Source organism: Microtus pennsylvanicus, chromosome 14, assembly GCF_037038515.1.
Source record: "Microtus pennsylvanicus isolate mMicPen1 chromosome 14, mMicPen1.hap1, whole genome shotgun sequence".
NCBI classification, from domain to species: domain Eukaryota; kingdom Metazoa; phylum Chordata; class Mammalia; order Rodentia; family Cricetidae; genus Microtus; species Microtus pennsylvanicus.
Window position 1 is genome coordinate 38,144,097 of NC_134592.1, and position 15,039 is coordinate 38,159,135.

Consider the following 15,039-nt stretch of genomic DNA (forward strand, 5'->3'; position numbering starts at 1 on the left):
AAAAGATTCATTTGGAACAAAATACCAATAAGCAGCACAATAGCCAAAATAATAATGAAAAAGAACAAACTGGATGGGTGAAGATGACCTGACTCCATAATTCACAAAGCCACGGTGACCAGTAAGGTAGAAAAAGCACTAAGAGACACAAAGAGCCAATGGAACAGAAACTCAGCAACAGACCCAGAAAGACTTGTGGGCAGGGAGGGGGTCGATATGCACCCAGACTAGCCTTGAACTTTTAATCCTCCTGTCTCCATTTCTGAAGTGTTAAGATTTACTGCTAACTCCATCTCCCAAGTGCTGTGATTTACCAGAGCCAGCAACCACGCCCAGCATCAAAAGACTTTTAACAACAAACCTATTTCAACCAATGATAGAAAAACAACTGAACATAGCTTTGGGTGCTCCAGTCAATATTTATTACACACATCCACACAATAACTTAAAATGCATTAACACAGACACACACACACAAAGAAACACAAAGAACTAATTTCCATCAAATGAGACTATTAAAACAAGAATACCCACTATTTAAGAAAACGTGAGGAAACACAAATGTGCAGATTCATGCTCCTTTCTGAAGGTGACCTATTTCCATTAATCTAAGTCTCAAAAATAATAAAATCTTTTAAGGCAGTTAATTATATCTCAGAGTAGTAATGCAATGGAAAAAAACAGAAAAATTCTTTCTGTGCAATTATATATGTATAAACATGTTATTGTACCTGTAGGTTTTTAAAGCTCCCTGAGGGACTTCGGATGATCATCAATCTGTGGACCAAGGCCCCAAAGAATAAAAACCTATACTAAGGGGACTATAATCTATATAGTAACTCTTGTGAACCTGAAACCATATGGACAAATATATTATCACATTTAACCAGAGCATATTAAAAGCTGGAGATAGTGTTTTAAAAGACCTTGTATATCCAAAATGATACTCAAGGCCTTAAACAGATTTCCACTACTAAATTCTTGTTCTCTTTGGTGTGAAAAGGGGGGTAAGTACTTTAAGAGCTTGAGATGCCTGGAAGCATTCTAAAGAATGTCACAGCTCTCTGATGTCTCAACCCACTTTCTCTTCTAGGACTTCATCTCAACTCTGTCCCAGATAAAGAAAACTGGTGCTAATATTCTGCAGTTCATTTAGAAGCAGGAATGGACCTCAGAGCTTATCATTTTACTAGCCAGAGAGAATTCCCTGTCACTGCTTATCTCAATAGGTTGACCACAGCCCAGGTGGATTACATTCTGGTCTCTGTTTCATTGAACCTGAGTTGAAATGGGTTTTCTGTTCTACATAATTCGGGTTTCTGAATCTACACAAACAAGTTGCTAAGCTGGTTGTTTAGCAGTCCTTTTGTGGTGTTAAACTTCCTACGCTTCTTCAAACAAATAAAAACAGGGTAGCTACTAGTCATATACAACTACTGAGAATATAGTATTGAAATTTTAGTTTTGTTTAAAATTTAAATAGCCCCCACATGGCTGGCGGTTACCATTTTCGACAGTATTGGTCTATATGACTTCTGGACCTTCAACCATAATTAACAGCTCAAGCAAACCTCTGTTAACTGTTCCTCTATTTCTCCACCTTCTGTGAAACCCCCAAGTCAATACACTAACAATTATTTAATCGTTACTTACTAAGTACCTCCTACTGGCCACGCCCTATGCAGAACACAAAATCTTTTTTACAGTCTAGTCATATCAATAATCCTACAACAAAAATAACATTTTAACTTTAACTTAAATTTACTTCTTTTAAAAAGATTTAATCTGGTATTTACAGCAACACACATATACAAACTTATTACTTTAACTTAAACAGGCATTTTTTAAGATTTTGTTTTTATATATGTGTTCATGTTTCTGTGAGTGTATACATTGTGTATGTGGGTGCCTACACAGCCCAAAGAGAGCATCTGATCCTATGAAGCTGGAGTTACAAGCAGTCGTGAACCATCATTCTGGTACTGAGGACTGAATTCAGGTCCTCTGGAAAAGCAGTGCTCTTAACTACTGAGCCAAAATGGACTTTTTGTTGTTTTGTTTTTTTTCAAGATAGCAAAATGTGCATTTATAATAGGGTGACTAATGTTTAGGAAAGTTTAACTACCAGATATTATACTATTAATATTGTGCCATACTCTAGAATAAAAGCGCCATGTTTGATTTAATAGCTTCGGGGGGCATACTAAAGCATTAAGTATACTCATTAAATTTCAAAACATTGAACTGTACATTACTAAAAGGGGGAAAACATAAAAAAAATAAAAGCCTAGAATTAGTTCCTTTCTTATTATACTGGAAAGATGTCATTTTTTTCCAACTTTTCATAAAGTCACAAGAAAAATGGTAATTCTAGGCGGAGTTTCTTCATGTGCAGCACTGACTCAGTGAGCTTTCGCTGCTATCAATTCAAGAAAGATTTGAAATCACGGCCTTTGATGACTCAGTCTTGTTCTCGACTCAAGTACTATAACTTTATGTAAGAAAGAAAACCTTTTATAGATACCCTTAGCAAGAAAATTAAGGCTTCCAATAAAACATGCAAATAAGGGGGTGTGGTTATAGCTCAATGGTAGAGCATTTGCCTAGCACATACAAAATCCTAGATACAATCCCAGCATACCCCCCACCTCATCCCAAAACACACACACACACACACACACACACACACACACACACATGACTATGGTGGAATTAAACAAAGATTCAATTTTCAGGTATAGAACTCAAAAATAAAAACTTAAAGGTCTATTAGATACAATAAACACCCCCAAAAATTAATAACTATGACCATATGCAAAATTTTTGATGCTATCACTAAATACTTAAAGAGCAACTTGGGAAAAGACACCCTCTAAATGTGTTATTTAGTCAGCACTCAAATTTTAGCTATCTTATAAGCAATTTGATTCCATTTTTCTTCTTTCTTGTTTGTTGTTTTGAGACAAGACCTCAAAGCAGACTGGCCTCAAACCCACTCTGTAGCCATGGCTGTCTTAACAACCCATCTGCCAACAGCACCTGAGTACTAGCATGAAGGGTATGTGCCATTATGTACAGTCTTTATTGGCTCTGTTTTTAAAGAGAAAAGAAAAATTCTACAGCGAGAATACATGCCAGGCAGAATGAGAACAACTGCTATTTAAACAAGGTTATGAAATGTCACCGTTTTTGTGGACTAGCCTTCTGCACTGGGTCCCCACAAATGATATGAAACTAGAATGGAGTCACAAGTGCTGAATATCCAAGCACATTCTGACAGGCCAGTTTCCCAAAACAGCAGGGGCGAACCAGAATCACTATTACAAAGAGCTTTAATCCCACAGAAATAACTGAAACAGTCATTACTTTTTGTTTTCTCTGCTTTCTTCACCCCTTTCCTGCCTGAAAGCCGACCTCTTCTGCCCACTCAGGACAGTCCTACTGCATAGAATGAAGTGTCCACTTCCAAAATAACAAGCAAAAGCTCACCAGATCTTTAAAATTTGCTTTTGTCTTTAATAGCTTCTAGTGACCATAAAGAGACTTAGAGAGATTTTAGACAACTGAGGAACCACAAAAGACAGACCACTTATGTCTTCTGGGGTCCCTTCCTTTGTTCATCATGGAGCCCTAGGGTTTTAAGTAAATCCTGTCAGGTCTTACTGTGTTTGCACTGACTTCCCGGTCTTCCAGGCTTTTAAATCAGGGATCAGTTTGTACTGATAGTGCAGACGACTTTCTGCAGTCTGTGGTAGCTACCAAGTCCCTGGCAAGAGTCAATCTGAAAACTGACTGATGGTGGTTGCAGTAAATGGGCAATTACTGTGGGGAGGACACTTTAGCTTTCAGAATTCTCAAGGATTTGCTTCCTGCCTCCTTCCATTTCATTTTCTTGTACACCTAGGAAACGTCATTGGCCAAAGTGGTCAATCTCAGCATCAAAGCCACTTGACTGGTAGGTACAGATTTAGCACATAAGAGCAACCAGAGTACTCACCACCAAAGTGAGAGGCCCAAAAGAAAGTCACTGGGTGACCTGGGCGGGTGACACTACACCACCTTTTGGTCTACGTGACAACAAAATCAGTTTTCTTTAATTATTAATAAAAGCCAATTTGATTTTTTTGCCAATTTGGTTTTTTGTCCAATTTGTCATGATTTTCTTTTGACCTTGCCACATGGAGAGAGACACTACACTGTTTCTAATACAGTTTGATTCACCATTAATTACAGGTATTACTTCTGGGATACTCACCAAACAGCTGATTTAAGACACTTTAAAAAAAGAGAGAGAAAAAAAGAAAGTGCTCGTGTGTGTTTGTGTGTGTGTGTGTGTGTATACACACACGCACGCGCGCGCGGGGGGGGGGGGGTGCACGATATCACACCTGTAGAAATCAGAAGACAACTTCTAAGAATCAGTTCTCTCCTTCAATCACATAGATCCTGAGGGGCCTTAAGACTGACAGCAAGCAACTTTATCCACTGAGTCATCTTACCTGTCCCAGGATTACAGCACTTAGCATTCAGCTTCTGGTTAACCCACACTGGCAATACCAACTCTATTTAAAATTTAATTTAATGAGTACTATGGATCAACTTCCTCTGAAAAAGCTTCCTTGCAAATTGGAATGTTACCCCAAAATGTATAAGCATAATATTAGAAAACAAAATTTCTAATTAGTATTGCCAAATCAAAAGACATTAATAAACAAAGTGTTTATCACTGGAAACTACCAAGTACAGTAGAAATTATGCTAACTTTAATTGGGTTAATATGTAGATAACGTAGGATTCATCACTTTTTTACCCTCACAACAAGAAAAAAAAGGCTGTAAATCAGTACTTTCTTAGACCTATTACAGAACAGTCAGAAGGAGTCAGAGAGAATAAATAAAAGGGAAAATCTGGGGGAAAGGATCAAGGAGAAAGGAGCAAGAAAAAGAGGCCAGAGGACATCAGGGACCAGCCATCCAGCTATACAGCCAGCCACACAGTAAGAAGGAAAGAAAGGTATATGGAATAGAGAAAGATAAAAGTCCAGAGGCAAAAGGTAGATGGGATAATTTAAGAAAAGCTAGCTAGAAATAAGCCAAGCTAAGGTTGGGAATTTATAAGTCTCCATGTGTGATTTATTTGGGAGTTAAGAGGCAGGCCCCCAAAAGAGCAAAGAGTAAAAACAACCAACTACAGAAACAGTTTAAACCTGTGAGAGAAACCCAGAAGTCCTTCAACTCTACACAAAGAACTACAGGTACCTAAGGAATACTGAGAACGAAATACTCTTCCCCAGGAAGGGGCACACTAATTGATTTGCCAACACCAAATGATCAGACCTGAAAATACTCACACAAGCAACTTATACAGAGGGAGTGAGTTGTATTTCTGTATTCAGGAATATACGTGTAGCAACAATTTTATGAAAAAAAGAAGCCATGAATTTGAAAGAAAATGAGGAGGGTATATGGAAGGCTTTGGAGGGAGGAAAGTGGGAATGATATAATTGTATTATAATCTCAAAAATAAAAGAAATAATTTAATAAAGTTCTAAATAATTTAATTTAGAACCTATTAGAGGACCCAATCCTTCAAAGTAAAAAAAAAAAAAAAATTTTTTTTTTGGAGTTTTATCCAGATGTTACAATAGAGATCTGAGAAAAGACACTTATATTTCTAGCAGAAACTAGAAGAAACCTAACTTTTCTGAAATGTGTGCAGGTCTCTGTTCTCTCAAAGACCTTCCCTCCAAAAACGAAAGCAATTTATCAAAATGTAAGCAACTGGGGTTTTACCTAGCCTGTTTCTAGGATTTTACAGTACCTAAGCAATCCAGGGGAAGGGAAATACCCACTCCAGCCCCTACTGTCTTCTGACATGGGGAAAAGATACCCAAGGCAAACTCACAAAAGACAGATTACTAACAGGACCAGAGAACTTCTACTCTCACCCCTTCTCCCTCTTACACATCAACATGACTCCTGTGCAGTGACCAAAGATGACAACTAAAAGAACTATAAACCTCAGGCTTTGTTTAAAGATTCTCTCAGGGGGAAAAAATCTAAATACAAAGTTTAGCCTTGGACACTACTTCTAGAGCAAACACAACCTACCACTTTGAAAGATAAACAAAGCTTCATGCCATATGCTATCACATATGTGTCTGGTACCCAGGGAATCCAGAAGAGGTGTCAGATCCCCTGGAACTGGAGTTAGAGATAGTTGTGAGCCACCATGTGGGTGCTGGGAATTGAACCTGGGTCCTCTGGAAGAGCAGCCTGTGCTCAAAACCATTGAGCCATCTTTCCAGCCCCCTAGCATTTTAAACCTATCTCAAATAGAGTAGCAAGACAGTTTCGACCTCTAATCCTCCTATTCTTTTCATTGGAAAGCAGAAATATAAATGGAAAATATGACTCTACCATAATTACAGAACTTACATTCAAATACATCTCTATCCTCAGAATATACTTTCGAATTTTTATGGCATGAAGTAAAAAAAGGGGGGAGGCCTGATTTTTCTCATAACTTTTATCCAGACAGTGATTCTATCTGTAATGATACTACCAATGTATAGATATCATTAAAGTGAACACATACATGTAACTACATACTATACTCATAAGAATTTCAGTATTATCAATTTCCTTTACAATACTTACAGTATCTCTAAGAAGTAATTACCACGACTCTCCACATGATTGAAAGATTTCAAACAAAATGCTTCAACGACCTATTCAAAACACAAGGAAAGCCCAACAGTCAATGAATCACAGCTGTCATCTTCACATCACGCTCCACTTCCCAGGAGAGTTAACAGCCTCTAGGAAGAAGCTTTCCAAAGTCCCACGATAACAAGAATGACGTGTCAGAGAACTGAGAGCAAAGAGGAGAAACTACATTCCTTATATCAATTTCACTTTATGAACTCAGCAAGAAAGTAGAGCAGTAACAACCTTTTTAGGTTTAAATGAATTAACTGTAAAAAGTATTCCTCTTTCTGGTGTGCTCTTCAAATGGAAAACTATTAAATATGATCACTTGGCAAGATCAGGGCTAACACAGGTAGTGATCTTCATTGGTGATCTTCACTGCAGTAAAGCAAACAGAAATTAATCTGCAGATGTCACACTCACAAGTCACTACCCAGCTGATGAGTGTCTGACCACTCTCTCTTCTTTTTGTAATGTCAACAAAACTCTAAGTATGGCAGATAACAGTTGTTCCACAATCACAGAACTTTAGACTCTGAGAGGTAGAAAAGTCCTTACAGATCATTTCTTCCATTATTCTCTTCCTCCAGGCCTCCCATTTTATCCATGAGGAAAGAAATTAACTGGACATGACTTTACATAGCAATTTCCTAATTTAAACATTTCATCCTGGAGAGAAAGATGCTCATTAAGACTCCAGAAATAACAAAACTCAAGTAACCAATTCACACGTTCCAGAAAGTTCCTTAAACTTACAAGACCTTCAAAGCCCTACCCCCATGGCTACATAAGCACTAACAAGTGCTAGAGAGAAGAGACCCTCTTGTCAGCTGAGACGTCTGTGTACAGGAAGCTCTAGGGATGCAGCTTTGGTGAGTTTTCACCACACTACAGTGGATGGAGCTTCTGCCTTTCAGTCATTCATCCCCCCTTAAGGAATACCAATAAATTCACTAGTTCACTAAATTAGACTTGGGTAGAACTGTTACTTTGGCCTGTGGTACTATGAACAAACATTTGTTCACACCTTGCCAGGAGCAGTTATACAATAAGATAGTTTTCTGAGTGGAAACTAGAACCAAGACCCCTATCCAGAAAAAAAGGGAGGGCAGATCTGCTCTGTTGCTAACAACCCTCAATCCACAATGACCTAAGGACCTCCCACTAGACTATATCACTTCAAGGACCCAGCTCAACCTCACCAATAAGGTTTAGAGATCAAATACCTCCCACAAGTATATGTATTGAATACTTAGTCCCTAATTGATTGTGCTATATTGAGAGGTTCTGTGAAATTTAAGAGGCAGTAAACCACAGATGGTCTCCATGAGTGGGACAGAATTTGGTAAAAGACTCAGGAGGGCTTGGTATTGGAGCAAAGGTACGTGACTGTCGACAGTGGAGTTGTGTCTCTTAAGTCCAATGAAACTCACAAATAGGGAAGTGCAAAAGCAAAAGTAGGTTTACTGAGTATCAGGTGCAAAGGTGACTCACAAGAAGCTTACCAGAGCTCCCTTCCAAGAGAGGAGTTGTACCAAGAAAGGGATGATGTTAGCTGGCTCTTACTTGAGTTTTAAAAAGAACTTTGTAAAGGGAAGAAGAACTTGCAGGGAAGCCAGCTATCAGTTGACTCTCAGCACACTGTTGGTTGTTGGGTTGTACTCAGCACACGGCTGTCATCAGAGGAAGCCTTCCGGGTCAGGGCCCCATCCTGACTGCCTAGCAGGGTCTAACTACTGGCCTCCAGGGCACCAAACTAGAAAAAAATAAATCAAAGAGAAGTGTTTTTAGGGGCACTTTGTCCCTGTCCCCTCCTGTCTCTCTGTTTTCTGTCCACTGTGAGAAGTAGAATCTCTGCTATGCATTCCTGCTACTATGATGTTCTGTACAAAGCACATAAGACCAAAAACATATGGACTAAACTTTCTGCAATGAGTCAAAATATATCTTTTTCCTCTTTAAACTATTTCTATCAAGTGTATGGACACTGAGAAGCAAAAGTAACTATTACAACCACCATACACAGGACCAACATGGAACCCTTTGGGCAAGATACTCAAACTGCTAGGCAGTGGTGGTGCACACCTTTAATCCCAGCACTCGGGAGGCAGAGGCCAGCATGATCTACAGAGTGAGTTCCAGGGCAGGCTCCAAAGCTACAGAGAAACCTTGTCTCAAAAAAAAAAAAAAAAAAACCAAACCAAAACAAACAAACAAAAAAGATACACTCAAACCATATTCACTCAAAAAGCCAAGAGCTTTCTAAGCCCTTGCCGTATGGATGCAGTCTCACATCAACACTCTGTCCTACTCAAGCCCATCACCACCACTGACAGAGCTAAGTTAAACCAAATTTCAAATTCTCAAACACTGACCCTGACTTTGCTGCTTTCCAGCATCTGTGTCAAGGCATGTGACAGTCAGTATTGTCAACCTAACAGAATCTGGAATCATCATCAGGGACACAAGCCTCTGAGTACGTCTGTGAAGGATTATGTAATCATTAATTGAGGGGGGAATACTTTCTTACCCTAGGGGCCATGTCCTACACTGAACTCTGGACTGCATAAACAGAAATGGGGAGCAGAGCAACAGCATGCATTCATCACTCTCTGCCTTCTGATTCTGAGCGCAACATGACCAGCTGCTTCTGATTCCTGCCACTTGGATTTCCCTTTCACCCTTTCACCCTTTCACCCTTAAGTGGCTTTTTCCAGAAACGGCAACAAGAAACAAACTAAGACAAGATACCCTCCCTACTTCAATAAGTAACGAACCCAACTTTGTTCTTTCCAATACGATATGGATGGGCCTAACTTCTCTCCAGAAGAATTATCTTGATTTCATCCCAGACAGCAAAGAAACCTGTCCTCTGTCCTAACAGAGGGACAATTTCTATTCTTCTACATTGGTATATGGCTTTCCTATAAAAAGATGGCTACTTTAAAATGCTGTCAATACTCTGCTAAACAGATATGCAAAATCATATCAACAACATAAGATACAGAGAAATGTTTTCTAATAGTTATTGACCTAAAAGCTAAGAAAAAAAACAACTTTAGATAATCAAAATGAAGTTGCTGTCACTCAATAAAATACTTCTAACAATAGAAAAAAATAAGCTAAAAGTATACAATGGAAAAAAGAGAGCATCTTCAACAAATTGTGCTGGCAAAACTGGATGTCAACCTGTAGAAGAATGAAAATAGATCCATATCTATCACCATGCACAAAACTCAAGTCCAAATGGATTAAAGACCTCAATATCAGTATGAACACAGTAAACCTGATAGAAGAGAAAGTGGGAAGTACTCTACAACACATGGGCACAGGAGACCACTTCTTACGTATAACCCCAGCAGCACAGACATTAAGGACCTCAATGAATAAATGGGACCTCCTGAGATTGAGAAGCTTCTGTAAAGCAAAGGACACTGTCACTAAGACACAGAGGCAACCCACCAACTGGGAGAAGATCTTCACCAACCCCGCAACTGACAAAGGTCTGATCTCCAAAATATATAAAGAACTCAGGAAACTAGACCGTAAAAGGCTAATCAACCCAATTATAAAATGGGGCATTGAGCTGAACAGAGAATTCTCAACAGAAGAACTTCAAATGGCCAAAAGACACTTAAGGTCATGCTCAACTTCCTTAGCGATCAGGGAAATGCAAATCAAGACAACTTTAAGATACCATCTTACACCTGTCAGAATGGCTAAAATCAAAAATACAAATGATAGCCTTTGTTGGAGAGGTTGTGGAGAAAGGGGTACACTCATCCATTGCTGGTGGGAATGCAAACTTGTGCAACCACTTTGGAAGGCAGTATGGCGGTTTCTCAGGAAATTCGGGATCAACTTACCCCTGGACCCAGCAATACCACTCTTGGGAATATACCCAAGAGAGGCCTTATCATACAACAAAAGTATATGCTCTACAATGTTCATAGCAGCATTGTTTGTAATAGCCAGAACCTGGAAACAACCTAGATGCCCTTCAATGGAAGAATGGATGAAGAAAGTATGGAATTTATACATATTAGAGTACTACTCAGCAATAAAAAACAAGGACTTCATGAATTTTGCATACAAATGGATGGAAATAGAAAACACTATCCTGAGTGAGGTAAGCCAGACCCAAAAAGAGGAACATGGGATGTACTCACTCATATTTGGTTTCTAGCCATAAACCAAGGACATCGAGCTTATAATTAGTGATCCTAGAGAAGCTAAATAAGGAGAACCCAAAGAAAAACATATAGGCATCCTCCTGAATATTAACCTTCAGCAAGCGATGAAAGGAGACAGAGACAGAGACCTAAATTGGAGCACAGGACTGAAATCTCAAGGTCCAAATCAGGAGCAGAAAGAGAGAGAGCACGAGCATGGAACTCAGGACCGCGAGGGGTGCACCCACACATTGAGACAATGGGGATGTTCTATTGGGAACTCACCAAGGCCAGCTGGCCTGGGTCTGGAAAAGCCTGGGATAAAACCGGACTCTCTGAACATAGCGGACAATGAGGACTACTGAGAACTCAAGAACAATGGCAATGGGTTTCTGATCCTACTGCACGCACTGGCTTTGTGGGAGCCTAGGCAGTTTCGATGCTCAACTTACTAGACCTGGATGGAGGTGGGGGTTCCTTGGACTTCCCACAGGACAGGGAACCCTGATTGCTTTTCGGGCTGGGGGGGAGACTTAATTGGGGGAGGGGGAGGGAAATGGGAGGCGGTGGCGGGGAAGAGACAGAAATCTTTAATAAATAAATAAATTAAAAAAAAATAAAAATAAAAATTAAAAAAAAAAAAAAAAAGAAAGTAGGGGAAAATTTTTAAACAGGCAGCATGGATTCAGGAGACTGTATACCATACTGATCTCAACTGGGAAAAGTAAGGAAAGATTCAAAAAATAAATATGCTTGAATCGGGATTACCTACAAAGGAACAATATGAGTAAAGGTGGGAGCTCATGGAACTGTTTTAATTGTAGTGATGAGTATTTATGCCAGTACTCTTAGAATTAACATTAAAGTAGAGCTGTTCATGTGTAGACTGTCCTAAAAGAGCTACTAAAACATCAAGAAGTTTCTAAGGTGAGTTTATTTGCATTACCAACTATGCCACACAATAATACCCAAGGTTCAATACAGAAAACATGGCCACATCTTGTTTTATCAAGTTTAAAACTTGAAAGTCAAAACCATTTAAAAGTAACTTGCTTATGTGTTTATGAAAAGCAGATTATACTTAGTAGGCAAACAGCAAGTATTTCCCAACTAATGAACAAGTCACTAGAGTTTAGACTAACTTGGCCTTCCTAATCCACTGGCACGTACACATGAAGCTTTAAAAACAATATCATCCATGTCTCAGAATATTAAAATGGAAATGTAAAAGTGCTATTCACAAAATTATACTAACCTGAATTTGCTCAGTTAATCAATAAAGATGGAAAGGAGTTATCTTGAATGAAAACACAATCAAGGTCATAGACGGCCTAAGCCAGAACAGCAACCTAAAATAAAAGAAAGTAAATTAATTCACCCTCCTCAAATTTCACTTAGCATCTTTATATTTATTATTTACTTTCATGTGGTAATCATAAGTAAATGTTTGTATTCTGCATTAACTAATTCTACCACCACCATTTTCCAAATGCCAAGAAGGAATAGAGTTTCATTTTGCAAATTATACCCAAACTCAGTTGCACTCATTGTCTTAATTTGCTTCATAGTCCATCCCCCAAACAAGCCAGCCCCACAAAGGTCCCCTCCAGTCACTTATATCCTTTTTTCCAATTTGCAGTTCAAAATCTACACCCCCAACACCTCAGTTAGTTCTGCATCTTTGTTTCTTCCTCCTCCAACACAAACTTCCACTCTAATTTAATCTGCTTGCTTTCCACAGAACAATCGTATTATTCTCAGCTGCCATCATACAATGATGGCATACAGAAGACACTGCAAATTTTACTTTGTTGAGTGTTAAGTAATTTCATACTCCTATAAAAACTCTTTCTGGGATTTATTCACATTTTTTGGAATTTTCTTTTTTGAATACTGCTTTTAGTCTTTCTTTGGAGGGGTCATATGATCTAAGGTTTGCCCACTGCTGAGTCGCAATTCTTCTGAACTCTTTTGTATTACTTTTTGACAGTTAAACTACATAAATCAGCTTTTTCAAAACTGATTTAAGATCTGTACTCCATTAATCTTTGTTAGACTATTTGCTGCCATAGTCATATGTCTATTTTATATATTATATATAATCTTCTAATTAGAAAACCTTTGTTTTAATATATATATTAAAACCTTATATGTTATATATAATCTTCTAATTAGAAAACCTTTGTTGCTGGCTCACCATCACCTATTACACGTTTGACATATGGTAAAGAATCAGTATGAGTCACAAACAAGTGAAATGGTTTTAATAAACATTCACTGTGTGTGTGTGTGTGTGTGTGTGTGTGTGTGTGTGTGTGTGTGTAAGTCACTGAGTACAAAAACTCAGTAACATTTCGCTCTGTGGCAATATCTCTCAGTCGCCTACTATTGTGCTATGACATGTGGCTATTCTTGAAATGACATTAATTGTGAGAAGTTGAAATGACATTTATTATTAAAAAGTGGCTTTTCCTCCAGTGACACCAAAGTCCACAGAAACTGATTTTTGGTAACTAGAACTAATTACAAGGAGCACCATCCCTTAACCTCCTGTACAATCAAGATCCCAAATACTTTTAATTTCCAAGAGTAGTTCTGAGGGATAACACGCTATGAGAACCTTCAATAAATTGCCCTAAACACAAATCCTTTTGTATAGTGCATTGTTGCTTACATTATCTCATCCAGTGGATCAATTTAAAGAGGACAAACAGTAACTCTGAAAAGACTATAAATGTACAATTGTTACATAAACATGAAATCTAAAATGTACCTAGATCCACTATAGTTCCTTCCTGAAACTTCACCTAAAAGTTTTTGTCAACTTTCCACAATAATTTACAAGTGTGGGACTTATGTCTACTGCCATTGTGAAATAACTGATACCAGATTTACCTTCTGATGGTAAACAACTGCAAAGTTTTATACACACACACATACACACGTGCACACCACTTTCCAGATCTTGAACAAAAATTAGTGTGATCTATGTTGCTTGAAAATTGAAACAACCAGATAGTCTCTATAAGCACTTTGTCTTTTTGCTGAGACATGTTCTATATACCACTGCAGACATATTCAAACAAAACACAAGAGATGTGCTTACTCTTAAGAAGCAAAGATCCAAGTTCACTATAATGAAGCAGCAAGGTTTTCTAGAATAGATACTGGAAAACAAAGAGCTTTGTAAACAAACAAAAGCTACCTATCTATACTGGGGTTCACTTGCATCTCAGACTTAATAGTAATCCACACACACTTAGGCACATGTCCATGAATCAAGGGAGTAAAAGCACACTCAAGGTTAGCATTTGTCAATGAGAGTTCTATTAAGCAAAAACAGAGGTTTTCATTATACATTGAATAAAATGGCCCACAAATAAAGACTGCTCTATCATGACCCCGAGAGTTCTTTAAAAACAAGCCATGAAGGATAATCTAATCTTCAATCTAACATCTGTAACCACCAACCAAAAAGGAAAAACCTCATGCTTCATGGGCATGTGGCATTCAGAAGGGTTGTGGCTCAGAATCGAGCAAAGTTTACCTCATATGAACCATTAACAAAGACTAGAAGCAGTGCCCAAGAAAGAAATTTCCAAAAAATGTGAATATATCCCAGAGAAACTCAGGAATATTTATAGAAGTATGAAATACTTAACACTCCACAAGGTAAAATTTATAATCTCTTTTTAAATGCTTAGTAAGTATCAACTGATTACTAAGTAAATTTTTTAAAAAATTATAAAGGACAATTTCTAGCCTTAATGAGAGAAAAATCAATCAAAACCAACCTAGATTGATACTTGATAGAAATAGGAAACTAAAGTTAAAACACAGTAAATAAAATACATGTCATTATACATGTATTTCATATCTTCTAGAAGACAAGAGAAAAGACTACATATATTAGTAAAAATCCAGAAGAAAAGACCCAAGTAAACATACACACAATGTCATCAGATATTCTACCAGATATGTGGCTATTACAGTTTTCAATTCTGTCTGGTGGGCTAAGGTCCTATTCCTATCTCTAGGAGCTTCGGGTTTTTATACTGTTCCCTAAATTTTTGGGGGGTGGTTATTTCTCAACCTCAAGAAGCTTCTTCATAGACACATAAAGTATAAATACAGTACAGTAACTAGAGCAGTCATAG

At 38.1% G+C, this 15,039-nt stretch overlaps 1 protein-coding gene across 2 annotated transcripts in view; it reads right to left on the reverse strand.

Moving 5' to 3' along the window:
- The window catches only part of Fut8 (fucosyltransferase 8), a 203,831-nt gene that overhangs the window by 145,876 nt on the left and 42,916 nt on the right, over positions 1 to 15,039 (reverse strand). Inside the window, exons 2-3 of one of the 2 annotated variants that reach the window (XM_075947432.1) lie at positions 12,138 to 12,231; positions 6,660 to 6,730 (exon numbers count right to left, since the gene is read on the reverse strand). The gene's annotated coding sequence lies outside the window, so the exon portion shown is untranslated. The remainder of the gene's footprint in view (positions 1 to 6,659; positions 6,731 to 12,137; positions 12,232 to 15,039) is intronic. The other variant, XM_075947433.1, reaches the window with a different exon arrangement.